Genomic DNA, 14,402 nt, shown 5'->3' on the forward strand with positions numbered 1-14,402 from the left:
TGTCATACAAGTTTTTGTTGTATAGTAGGCTGGTCAAAGATATAGTTCTTGGGAATTATGGTTAAACATGTTAATCACTAATTCTTGGGTATTGTGAGTTAATCACAAAGATACCCGCTCGATTGCATTCAATTGCGAATCACTGTAAGAGCTACTGTGGCCTAAAAGGACTAGCCAGAAATGAGGTTAAGGTATACACAGGGAACATAGTAAATGTTACTATACCTTCCATCGGTGTATTGCCGTCTGTATTTATTTTCATAATTCATTTAGAGTTTTACAAACTCTAGCCCATTGCATAAGGTATCTTGCAAGAAGGTTGTTCATAAGAGAACCTTTTATGTTCGATGTTATGAATAACACAAGGGCCATACTTTCATTATGAATGAGATGTATGTTATGAATATTGATAATAATACAATACCTCTGGGTTTACTTTCATAATTCATTTTAGAGTTTCATACACTCTAGCCCATTGCACAATGTATGTTGCAAAAGAGTTGTTCATAAAAACAACAATTGTTGTTAAGTATTATGAATAAAATGAAGGGCCATGCTTCCATCCAAGATGGGACGTATGTTATGAATATTGAGGGTAATATGATACATCCATAACACTGACGCTAAATGTCACAAGACTAAAAGAATACCACACAAGTGTGGCACTACATTTGGTCACATTGGAGAAACCCGCATGGAAAATTCCATTATGATGGATTTTGAAGTCTTTTTGATTTTGAATCATCTGACACTTGCAACTTTCCTCCGAAAAGTGATGTGACTAAAATACCGTTCACAGGCAATAAGGAACGAACAACAAACTTATTAGTGATCATACATTTGATGTGTGTAGTCCGATAAGTGTTGTTAGTGGTGGATTTATTTATCTTCAGAAATGACTCAAGTAGATATATGGATATTTACTTGATGAGACGTAAGTCTGGATCTTTTGAAATCATTCGAAAGGTTTTCAAAAATGAAGTAGAAGTTATTGTAACAAGAAAATTATGTTTCTGCAAATTGATTGCACAAAGGAATATTTGAGTTACATGTTTAGCGAATGTCTGATGAGTTGTGAAAGGGGTTTCATAACTTGCACCTCCCGGAACACCACTGCAAGTGAAAAGTCCGTCGAGATGTAATCTAACCATTTATGACATGGTAAGGTCAAAGATGACATAAATAAATTTGCCATTATCCTTTTTAAAGTGATGCTTTAGAGACTGCGGCTTTTACACTGAAAAGAGCTACATCGGGTCTGTTGAAATGAAGCCATGGTATGGTACGCCCAACCATGTTATATCTTTTCTTAACATTTGGAATATGGGGCTTGTGTAAAAGGTTACAAACCTATTCCAAATCAGACCAGCGCTACTTTGTAGGTTATACCAAAATGTTGGGTATTCCTCCCTCACTATACCGAGGCAAATAGTTTTGCCGTGAAACGGTGTGCTTTTAAAGAGAATGGTTCTTTCAAAAAGGTGAGTGGGAGAATAGTGCAACTCGACGAGATACACAGTATCTAAGTCATCAGATCAAAGGAAAGAGACCTTCGAAGTAATTCCAGAGTTTCCTACTGCGACTGATACGGAAGTTTCTACAATAAAATGTATGAACTTCGGTCGAACTTGCAGCTGAACCACGTAGGCAAGGCTCGTGCAAACCTCTCAGGTGCGCAAACGAGATATTGTTGTTAGACAACATTATACCTACGATACACAAGGAAGCGTTGATGGGCCCTGACTCCGGAATTGGCTAAATGCCAATACAACCCAAGTTAGTTTCCATATAAGTGATTCAAGATTAAAACCTTGATACACCTTTCGGAAGACTTAGAGTCTAACGAATATTTATGGAACTTAAAACTGATATGGATAAAAAGTTTTATCCATAAAGCTCGACTTGTTGAAATAACAAGTTCAAGAGTTGACTACGATGAGGTTGTTTTCATCGTAGCGATGCTTAAAGTCGGTTCGGGTTGAACTAGCAATTAATACATATTTCAATCATGAGATATGAAACATGGATGATAAAAGGATTTCCATCTGATGGAAATGAAAGCTAGGACTTGTATATGATACAGTCCAAAGTAATTTGTCGATCTAGAGGATGCTAGTAGGTATGCAAACTTCAGAGTTCCAGCAATGGACAGAAGAGAGCAAAATGGAGTTGGAATCTTCGTGTTTTGATGAAAGGGTCAAAGGGGTTTTGAGTTCATCAATGGGTAACGAAGATGCTTGTAATTCAAGAAAGTAAGTGGGAGCGTAATAATATTTCTAAAAACCTTATGTGCTTGGCACATTGGTAATTGGAAATAAATTTCCTGACACGAATTAGGACTTCATTTGAAAATAGTTTTTCGATGAAGTGCTTAGGCTAAATAGCCTCAATATTAGGCATGATGATCTATGGAGATAGATTTACCTAATGGGGCTAAGCAATGAATACATATTGACAAGATGCTAAAACCTTTTAGCATTTAAAACGCCAAGGAGTGATTCTTGCCAAAGTCACATGGAAGGAGTTTTTGCAAGACTCGGTGTCCCAAAACACTGATGAGTAAAATACATGATGCAGATTCCACACACTTTTGTGTTTGGATTAATCATGTATTCCATGGTATGTAAAACAACCAGATATGTCCGATACTCCCAAGGTGTTGCGAGTATGGATACTAAAGTGATCAAAGTACTGATCGTGGGGCAACAGTGAAAGATGTCATTGAGTACTAGAGTAAGTACTGATGATATGTTTTCTTGCAAGCGGAGATCATGAAGAGTTCGTTGTAAAATGTTACATCGATAGTCTTCATCTTTTCACCGTGCGATTTTCGATTTAAGTTAAGGGTTTTGTGTAACACACAATGTGGTGGCACAGTTAGTTGGAATTTGTTCAAACTAGTTACTGTGGCGAATTCTATAACAAGGGCTAAGTATGTTGACGCTTTAGAAGCGACAAAGAAGATGTTGAATCATATAGTTCATTCATGAACTTAGTATAGTTCCAAGATGGCTTTTGACAATGGGACACTACTGCAGGTAGTTGCTCCATAACTCAGTCTGAGGAATCCAGGTTCGACCTGTGATTCACATACATACAAAGCCAAGTCCACACAAAATATGATTTTTTGTGAAAACGTGAAAACGCGAGGACATGCAAAGATACACACGGAACTGAAGTCGTCAGATCCGTTGGACATCAGGCTATACCACAAGCGAAGCATATTTACACCGGTGTGCCACAGGTGTAAAGTGCATTAGCATTAACTAGATTATTGACTCTAGTGCAAGTGGGAGTCTGTAGGAGATATGCCCTAGAGGCAATAATAAATGATATTATTTATCTCCGAGTTCATAATTATGTTTATGTTTCATGCTATAACTGCTATGGTTCTCGAGTCTGAAATAACCACGAGGCTCGGAGGAAGACTCATATGCACGTGTGGAATAATAAACGGTAAAATGTATTCCTAGTCTGGCCTCTAAGACTAGCTCAAGTGTTGCATGATGGTTATGTTTTCCTGATCATGGGCATGTCTATGTCAGCAACCTTGAGGGCATAATGTTAAGAGAACATTTGTGTTGAATCGACCCGGCATGATGTTATGCTATAAGATTCATTCGTCACAAGTTTATTGGTACATAACACAGAGATGGTTAACGTTTGCATGATTCCTTAGACCATGAGAGTATCGAGTTTCTTCATGCTTGCTTCATGAACTTTGGGGTTTGTTAAACGTCATCCGTAAATGGGTGGCTATTACGGCGGCTTACGGGTTCATGGAAAAGTGTGTCAAGTAACTTGATAGCTCAAGATTGGGATTTGCTCCTCCGACGATGGAGAGATATCTCTGGGCCCTCTCGGTGTTACGGTATCCATCATCGTCTGGCCAGACACTTTGTGATTTGATCACGGGGATGCCGGAACACGATAACGAGAAAAGAGAACAATACCGGTAACGAGGTAACTAGCATAGTGGACAAGTTGTTGATCCACGGGAATGCCAACATGTCTCACCTCGGGTATTTGTAACATATCGCGAAGCAACAGGAATAGCACACGACAACTGGAGGTTCACTCGAATATTTATTCGTGTGGGTATAGGGGTCAATATGGGTGTCCACGGCTCCGATGTTGATCATTGATCGGAAGGGGTTCCGGGTCATGTCTATACTTCACCGAACCTATAGGGTCACACACTTAAGGGTCATCTATCTGCTGAATACTAGACAGGGAGTCTGAGAGAAAATCACCGAAAAAGTTTCGGACACCGAAAAGTTTCGGACAGCGGAATCGTACCGCAGAGAGAGGTCATCGGATAAGTTTCGATGATACCGAAAAGTTGTTTCGGGATACACCATTAAGTCAAATTGGTTTCGGCACATGCCTGATAATTCTTGGAGGATGCCAGAATCATTCTGGAAGCTTTTTGGAATTTTCTGAGATAAAAACCGGAAATGTTCTGGAGCTGCCGGAGCCACTTCATATGCGTTTCGCAGATGAAAATCACTAAAACCGGAATTGTTTCGGAACGCGTTGAAAATCATTTTAGTGGGTACTAGAAATGTTCTTAGCCCACATAAATATTTTCAGTTCGATCAGACGCTGAAAAATGTCGTCGTGAATAGTGAAAATCAGCTTTATGGTTACTTTATGGAAAGCCACCTTTTGGGGCTTTGCTCCAAAAGATCTTGGGGATGACATGGATGGATAGGAGCCATTTTTTGGGCCCCTCATGAGGGTGTGGCCGGCCACATGGGGTATCCCCCCTTGGGGACCCTCTTGTTCCTTGGTTTCACTCCTAGGTCCTTGTGGAAGGACTTCATTCATGTGCATTTTGGGTTTTTTGTGAAACTACCCTACCCCCTTGGGATTTCCTATAAATAGAGGTGGAGGGGCAGCCCTCCACACTCATCCCTTGCTCTCATACACATGCCATGCATTATCTGGCTTCTTCTCTCCCTCCCACGAAAAGAGTTTCGTAGGGCCGTAAGGCTGTCTGGGTTCCGGCAGGAACTAGTTCTGGACGGCGAAGCCCTGCCGGATAGATGACACCGTATGTGTGCAACTCTGTAGAGAGATCGTAGTTTCGGTCTTAGTTCGTGAGTGCCTCCCGAAGGGCTGTCCGCGTGACCGTCCGAGTTTCGAAGGTCCTCCCGAAGGGCTGTCCGAGTGACCGTTCGAGTTTCGAAGGTCCTCCCGAAGGGCTGTCCGCGACACCGTCCGGGGGGCTGTTCGACCGCCTCCTGGAGGGCTGTCTGAGGAGCAGATGAGGGTATACATCCTCGCGGTTGGGAGGTTGTAAATCCTAGCTGCGGGGATCTGCACCGCCGATCGTCATCGACTCTACTTCCCGCTGCCCTACGAGTCGGTAACGAAAAAGATCAAACCATGTATGCAGTCTCCATAGTGGTCCTGGGCTGGTGCGTAGGTCGGAAAATTTTTGTTTTCTGCTGCGTTCCCCTACACGGACACCATCACGCTCCGTGCCGGTCGCCATCGCAGTCACCCTCACTGCTTACTTCTTCTGTCTTCCCTGGCTCCTCCCTCTATTGGGTCATCTAGGACGTCTGAGATGAACGTGTCCTCATCAATAGAGCCTACCACGGGATGGAAAAACCGCCTCATGCCTCATGCCTTTCCCGATCCCCCAATCTACCAGGACAAATGGAAACAATTTCAACTGTGGTGGTTAAATAAATGGTTGTGCAAAATGACGGATTGCGAGCCAATTCCCCATATTCATCAATGCTCGATGTCTATTTTAGCAATTACAGTGGATGCAATGAAGTGTGCGGGAATGAGGAGGAATGTGCAAGCTGAGCCCTAGACATGTTAAGGTTAACATCATACCCAAGGGTAATCATGTGAAGGAGGAGGGGATTTGTTGGAAGTGATTCAGGCATGCTCGGGCCAGAAAGAATGATGGAATGCCGCGACTGCCACTTATGCGGTTCGCGTTGAGATCTCGCGATCGATTGGGAAGGATGAATTTAAGCATTTCCAAAGAAAAGAGAAGCTGGCAGCATGTTAGCTTGTGTTTTTTATTAGAAAACTTCATCTAGGTCAATGAACCTCTGGCTATCTTCCATGCAAGCTCATAAACTATATATCCATGTTTTGATTTTAATCCGTTGTCTGATTTTTTTATTAAAACCAGACAATTTTCTTAGCCGTCCGTTGAGATCCAACTGTTGTGAGTCATCTTCAAGCTCCAACTGTTTTCCTCATCTTCAACCTCGAGACTCAACTACCATCCAATCCGAGCGGCAATGCAAAATGAAAAGGCCCCCACCATGTACCTAACTCTCGTACTCACCTCCACCAGCAACATTGCGTCGTCCTCGTCCCCGGCGAGTTCAGTCGTCCTCGCTGGTGTCCCTGCGCCTCACTACCACTCATCACGGCGCCCTGTCACGGCATTGGGGCCATGCGCCGCTCTCATATCTGAATCGACATACCCAATTCTTATTTTCAGACAACTGTTGAATAGCAGAACCAGAAAAAAAATCATCTATATGCACTTTTTCTTTATATGTAATTTCATAAAAATATACTACATTCACATGTGTCAGTCGTAAAAATTGTTCAGAAAAGGACACCGACTGTTCACATGGCCAGTCATCTAAAAGACACCGATTGTTCAGAAATGGGCACTTTCCCAAATCCCCACACTCCTCACCTCCCCCGTGTTGAGCAGAGCTAGGGTTTCCGGGCTAGCTCCTCGTTCTCCGGCGGCGGGATGGGTGGCTCGGCCACGGATCGGGGGCAGACTACCGAGTGCCTCGTTAGCCCGACATCCCCCGGCGGCAGGATGGGCAGCACCGCGTCGGAACATGGCCAGCCCCGTGCTCGCCTGCTTCCGCCGCGCCATGGCCTTCGGGGGACGGCACCGCTGCCGATCCACGACGAGCTCATGGAAGAGATCTTCCTCCTGCTGCCCACGCCAACCGATCTGATCCGCGCCTCCGCCGCCTGCGTCTCCTTCTACCGTCTCGTCGCCACTCGCTCCTTCCTCCGGCGCTTCCGCAAGCTCCATGCCCCGCCCCTCCTCGGCTTCCTCGATCACGAGCGAGAATTCCTCCCCGCAATCCCGCCGCATCCTTCCGCGCCCGCAGCCGACGCCGTCTCGCTCGCCGCCGACTTCTCCTTGTCCTTCCTCACCAAAGATCCCTACTTCACCCTCGCCGACTACTGGGACATCGAGGACGTCCGCGGCGACCGCGTCCTCCTCAGCAGACATCCCTTCCATGATCTTTCCCTGGCAGTGTGCGACCCCTTGCACCGGCAGTACCTCCTGCTTCCCCCAATCCCTGAATTCGAGGGCTGGGCTTCACTGTACAACCTAAGGACAGGATGGCGGACCCTCCTTGGGGACGACGAGGAGGCCGTGGAAGAGACATCATTCACAGTGGTCTCGATCTCACAGTGGGGAAATTGGCTGGGAGCAATCATGTTTTCTTCCATGGATTGAAGGATTTGCCTTATTCAACCAGTGCCGGTACGCGTATGGCTGCTTCTACGGGTTGACAGAGTACAGGCAAAAGTTGCTGGTGCTTGACACGCGGAAAATGGAGTTCTCTCTTGCTGACCTCCCACCTGAAGCGAGAGGTTCTTCGGAACGTGATGTGGATATTGCCTTTGTGGAAGCAGGGGAAGGCATCACTGGGATGTTTGTGCATCCAGGTCACACATATAATAGCATCAGTTATCTAATTAAGCGAAACAATGGTGGGAGTTCCAGCGAGTGGAAGTTGGAGAAGACAATCCCACTGGATTTTACTGGGTCCAGGTTCATGGGTTCAAGCGGAAGGTACTTGCTTCTGCGTTGTTGCACTAGTAGAAAACTGTGCTTTGGTCACGAGGCAATATTCATATTAGTCCCGGTTCAGTCATGAACCGGGACTAATGCGAGCATTGGTCCCGGTTCGTGCGGCCAGGGGCCTGCCCGGCCTCGTGGGGGCATTGGTCCCGGTTCGTCCGGCCCCTTTGGTCCCGGTTGGTGGGACAAACCGGGACCAATGGGCCACGCTCCTGGCCCACCACCCTTTAGTCCCGGTTCATACCACTAGTAGAAAACTGAGCTTTGGTCACAGGGCAATATTCACATTAGTCCCGGTTCAGTCACGATCCGGGACAAATGTGAGCATTGGCCCCGGTTCGTGCGGCCAGGGGCCTGCCGGGCCTCGTGGGGGCATTGATCCCGGTTCGTCCGGACCCTTTGGTCCCGGTTGGTGGGACAAACCGGGACCAATGGGCCACGCTCCTGGTCCATCACCCTTTAGTCCCGGTTCATACCACAAACCGGGACTAAAGGGCTGGTCCTAGTTGCGGCCAGTGTTTAGTCCCACCTCGCCAACCGAAGGGCGCTCACACCAGTTTATAAGCCCGTCCCTCTATGCCTTGTTGAGCTTCTCTTAAAGTGAAAATAGATGCCCTTATACAGGGAATTTCACTTAAATTCACAGTAAATTGAAATTTACTGTGAATTTAGGTTTAATTTTCTCTATAAGCGCATCTATGTTCATTTTTTATATTTATAAAATAAATAAACCTTAATAAAATAAATAAAACTAAATAAACCTTAATAAAATAAAATAAAATAAACTATAGTAACTACAATAAATAAACCTTAATAAATTAAGTAAAAATAGTAGTAGTAAAATAAATAAAAATAGCAGCAGTAAAATAAATAAAAATAGAATAATTAAAGTAAAATACATAAGTAATTAGAAATAAAATAAATAAGTTTTTTGTTGTAAGTAGAAACAAAACAAAACAAATAAAGCAAAAGAGAAAGAAAAAAACACGAGCCATCAACTCCATAACCGCGATATCTGGGATAGAGAAGGGCGATCCCTTGGAGTGGGATTCACATACAGTTGCCCGTAACATCTACCATTCGAGCCTAGCAGGTGGAACTCGGATCTGTCAACAGTGTCAAAGCAGCAAATAGCAGGCGGAGGAGAAGCCACCGATGTCATGTGTAGATCCCTTCTAGGTCTTGCGGATCGTGCTATTACAACAGTTTGGTTGGTTGATCCAAAAAAAAAAGGAATTTGGTTGGTTTTCTTGAAGCCCTAGCTTGTTGTGCCGTCCTATTCTCTCAATGCAACTTAGCAAATGCTACTACAGTACAGTAAAGGGCACAAAGAAAAAGCACGCAGTGAAGGAAAATACCTCCATATCAAAGCTGCTACTTATCTTGTTGGTTATCAGGATGTGGATATGTAGAATTTTCTCTAGCCACGGCAACAGACATGCATTCATCGAGGGGGTTCACTACAGAACAAAATAAATGCTGACATTAGTTGTTGAGGGTACGTTTGACATCCCTGAGAGACTAGAGAATGAAAAGATGAATCGTCAAACCTGGATGAACAAAGACGCTACCAAGTGGATGAATCTGATGGCCTGTCCTCCCTTGAAGATCATGCGTCCTCCCTTGAAGGCGCCACCAGGGCCATGGACGCCTCATACACCGCCACCGACGTGTTGTAGTGATGAGGTATCGTGCAGGATCTGACACACGATCACCTTCAGGCAAGATGAATAGGTCTTCAGGGGCACGACGGCAGTGGCGGCGCCATGGCCGGGACTGGTGACGACGGCGGCGGCGAGCGAGCGGGAGGGTGGCGGCGGCTGCGTGCGAGTGGGAGGCCGGAGGATCACCACTCATTGTGCTCGACATATCACTACCATTAACCTGTTAATCCATGACGGATTTCTAATGACATTTTTGGAAACTCTCATCGATGACCTGGTAAAACCCCACAAGCCCGGTGAAAGCCCGCTAAAGCCCGTCTAACCGTTCCCGTATAAAAACTTAACCCTAAATTCCCTCCTCGGCCCCTGCATCGTGTCCCACAGCACGTCGCCACCCCTCGTCCCTCCCACAGCTCGTAAACCTTAATAAAATAAAATAAAATAAACTATAGTAACTACAATAAATAAAGCTTAATAAATTAAGTAAAAATAGCAGCAGTAAAATAAATAAAAATAGGAGCAGTAAAATAAATAAAAATAAAATAATTAAAGTAAAATACATAAGTAATTAGAAATAAAATAAATAAGTTTTTTGTTGTAAGTAGAAACAAAACAAAACAAATAAAGCAAAAGAGAAAAAAACAGAGGAAAAAAATTATGCCACCTACTGGGCCACCACGGCCTGAATACGACTAGAAACCCATCCATGGGCCAGGATTCAGGCCCGCAGAAGGCCCAGTAGGCCCCACAGGCAAAGAGAACAGTTAGGCCCAAAAGCCTGCAGTTGAGAGGAGTTCGAGAGGGTGGGCGCAGCAGCGCTTATAAACCACTCTCGAGCTCTCTCAACTAGCGAGGTGGGACTAAACTTTTGACGCGGGGCAGCACAAGGCCTTTGGTCCCGGTTGGTGCCACCAACTGGGACTAAAAAGGGCATTGGTCCCGGTTCGTGGCACCAACCGGGACCAATGAGTTCCCTATATATACCCCATCGCCACAGCAGAGCACTCCAGAGTGCTCTGTTTTTCTGGCCGGCGAGGGGAGGGCATTTGGGTGCTCTACCTCACCTCCTATGCACATGAGGTGTTCGATGAAATGTCTGAGCCACACTAGTTAATCTTTCTCCTCTCGAAACTCGACCTCCGAGCTCCATTTTCCCCGAGATTTGTCTAGGTTTAGCGGTCCGTCACGTCCCGTCCCCGTCTTCACCGCCGTCGATCGCCCGCGCCGATCTCGTCGCCAGCACCACCGTGGTGAGCCTCTTGTTCTTATCTTCTTTCTGAAAGGAAAAAATTCTTACTTTAGATAGTTACTTGTCTAATTTTGTTACTTTTATTATTCCTTCTTATTACATAGTGCGATGGTTTTGGTATCCACCCCCGTCGGCCCTCGTCCTGTCTATGATTCGGATGTGGTATATATTATCTTTTTATAACTATTTAGTTCATTTATTGTTTATGACAAATATACCGACCAACGTGACATAGATTTTATTTATCTAGGAGGTGGTTGAACCGGAAATTCTAACCGACCCTATTGTCGAGAGGTTAAATTTAGTTGAAGAAGAAAACAATTACTTGAAGGAAAAAAAATTGAGGAGGAGAAGATGATATTGGAGTTGCATGTTGCGGATGTCGTCAATGATCACAAGATCAAGATGGATGCAATGCGCTTGAAGATTAGAAAGATTAGAAAATATGCCATTCATACCGAGGCTTGGTATCATTATGCCGTTGGATCAATTGTTACATTGGTTGCGATTATGATCGCATTTGTTTTCGCATTGAAATGTTTTACATACTTTCAATGTATGGTTTAATTAATTAGATGCTCTGGAGAGCTATATATATGTTGTTAGATGAGAACTATGTATGTACTTTGGTTCTAATGTGATGATGAACTTCTATTAATTTGGTCACTTAATTATCTATTCATGATGTTCTGTAATAGTTTTTGACACACTTAATTATATTAAGCACGCAGATGAACCGGCAATGGATGTACGGTGACAGACACACCTCCGAGTACATTAAGGGCGTGCATGATTTTCTCGAAGTGGCTGAGGCAAACAAGCAGAATGGTTTTATGTGTTGTCCATGCCCTATATGTGGGAATACGAAGTCTTACTCTAACCGGAAAATCCTTCACACCCACCTGCTTTACAAGGGTTTCATGCCACACTATAATGTTTGGACGAGGCACGGAGAAATAGGGGTTATGATGGAAGAGGGCGAAGAAGAAGAGGACGATGACAACTATGTGCCCCCTGAATACGGTGATGTTGCAACGGGGGAAGCTGCTGAAGATCAAGAGGAACCAGACAATGTGCCCAATGATGCTGCAAGGGGGGAAGCTGCTGAAGATCAAGAGGAACCAGTGCCCGATGATGATGATCTCCGCCGGGTCATAGTCGATGCAAGAACGCAATGCGAAAGTCAAAAGGAGAAGCTGAAGTTCGATCGCATGTTAGAGGATCACAAAAAAGGGTTGTACCCCAATTGCGAAGATGGCAACCCAAAGCTCGGTACCGTGCTGGAATTGCTGCAGTGGAAGGCAGAGAATGCTGTGCCTGACAAAGGATTTGAGAAGCTATTGAAAATATTGAAGAAGAAGCTTCCAAAGGATAAAGAATTGCCCGACAGTACATACGCAGCAAAGAAGGTCGTATGCCCTCTAGGATTGGAGGTGCAGAAGATACATGCATGACCTATTGACTGCATCCTCTACCGCGGTGCGTACAAGGATCTGAACGCATGCCCGGTATGCGGTGCATTGCGGTATAAGATCAGACGAGATGACCCTGGTGATGTTGACGGCGAGCCCCCCAGGAAGAGGGTTCCTGCGAAGGTGATGTGGTATGCTCCTATAATACCACGGTTGAAACGTCTGTTCAGAAACGAAGAGCATGCCAAGTTGATGCGATGGCACAGTGAGGACCATAAGAAAGACGGGAAGTTGAGAGCACCCGCTGATGGGTCGCAGTGGAGAAAAATCAAGAGAAAGTACTGGGCTGAGTTTGCAGCTGACCCAAGGAACGTATGGTTTGGTTTAAGCACGGATGGCATTAATCCTTTCGGGGAGCAGAGCAGCAATCACAGCACCTGGCCCATGACTCTATGTATGTATAACCTTCCTCCTTGGATGTGCATGAAGCGGAAGTTCATTATGATGTCAGTTCTCATCCAAGGCCCTAAGCAACCCGGCAACGACATTGATGTGTACCTAAGGCAATTAGTTGAAGAACTTTTACAGTTGTGGAATGGAAGCGGTGTACGTACGTGGGATGAGCACAAACAGGAGGAATTTAACCTGCACGCGTTGCTGTTTGTAACCATCAACGATTGGTCCGCTCTCAGTAACCTTTCAGGACAGACAAACAAGGGATACCACCCATGCACGCACTGTTTAGATGACACTAAAAGTATATACCTGGACAAAAGCAGGAAGAATGTGTACCTGGGCCATCGTCGATTTCTTCCGACCAACCATCAATGTCGAAAGAAAGGCAAGCATTTCAAAGGCGAGGCAGATCACCGGAAGAAGCCCGCCATGCGTACCGGTGATCACGTACTTGCTATGGTCAATGATTTACACATAATCTTTGGAAAGGGTCCCGGCGGACTAGCTGTTCCGAATGACGCTGAGGGACACGCACCCATGTGGAAGAAGAAATCTATATTTTGGGACCTACCCTACTGGAAAGAGCTAGAGGTCCGCTCTTCAATCGACGTGATGCACGTGACGAAGAACCTTTGCGTGAACCTGCTAGGCTTCTTGGGCGTGTATGGGAAGACAAAAGATACACCTGAGGCACGGGAGGACCTGCAACATTTGCACGAAAAAGACGGCATGCCTCCGAAGCAGTATGAAGGTCCTGCCAGCTATGCTCTTACGAAAGAAGAGAAAGAAATCTTCTTTGAATGCCTGCTCAGTATGAAGGTTCCGACTGGCTTCTCCTCAAATATAAAGGGAATAATAAATATGCCAGAGAAAAAGTTCTAGAACCTAAAGTCTCATGACTGCCACGTGATTATGACGCAACTGCTTCCGGTTGCATTGAGGGGGCTTCTACCGGAAAACGTCCGATTAGCCATTGCGAAGCTATGTGCATTCCTCAATGCAATCTCTCAGAAGGTGATCGATCAAGAAATCATACCAAGGCTAAGGAGTGATGTGGTGCAATGTCTTGTCAGTTTCGAGCTGGTGTTCCCACCATCCTTCTTCAATATCATGACGCACGTCCTAGTTCATCTAGTCGACGAGATTGTCATTCTGGGGCCCGTATTTCTACACAATATGTTCCCCTTTGAGAGGTTCATGGGAGTCCTAAAGAAATATGCCCGTAACCGTGCTAGGCCAGAAGGAAGCATCTCCATGGGCCATCAAACAGAGGATGTCATTGGGTTTTGTGTTGACTTCATTCCCGGCCTTAAGAAGATAGGTCTCCCTAAATCACAGTATGAGGGGAGACTGACTGGAAAAGGCACGCTTGGAGGGGGGACTCAATAATATGCAGGGACGGACATTCTTGGTCTCAAGCACACTACACAGTTCTACAGAACTCTACCTTGGTGACCCCGTATGTCGATGAACACAAGAACAGTCTGCGCTCCAAACACCCGGAGCAGTGTGACGACTGGATTACATGTGAACACATCAGGACTTTCAGCAGTTGGTTGGAAACACGTCTCAGAGGTGACACCACTGTTTCTGATGAGTTGTACTCATTGTCCAGGGGACCATCTTCGACTGTATTGACTTACAAAGGATACGAGATAAATGGGAATGCATTTTACACGATCGCCCAAGATCAAAAGAGCACCAACCAAAACAGCGGTGTCCACCTTGATGCAGCAACCGAGAGGGGAAAGGACACATATTATGGTTACATAATGGACATATGGGAACTTGACTACGGA

Source organism: Aegilops tauschii, chromosome 6 (assembly GCF_002575655.3).
Source record: "Aegilops tauschii subsp. strangulata cultivar AL8/78 chromosome 6, Aet v6.0, whole genome shotgun sequence".
NCBI lineage: Eukaryota > Viridiplantae > Streptophyta > Magnoliopsida > Poales > Poaceae > Aegilops > Aegilops tauschii.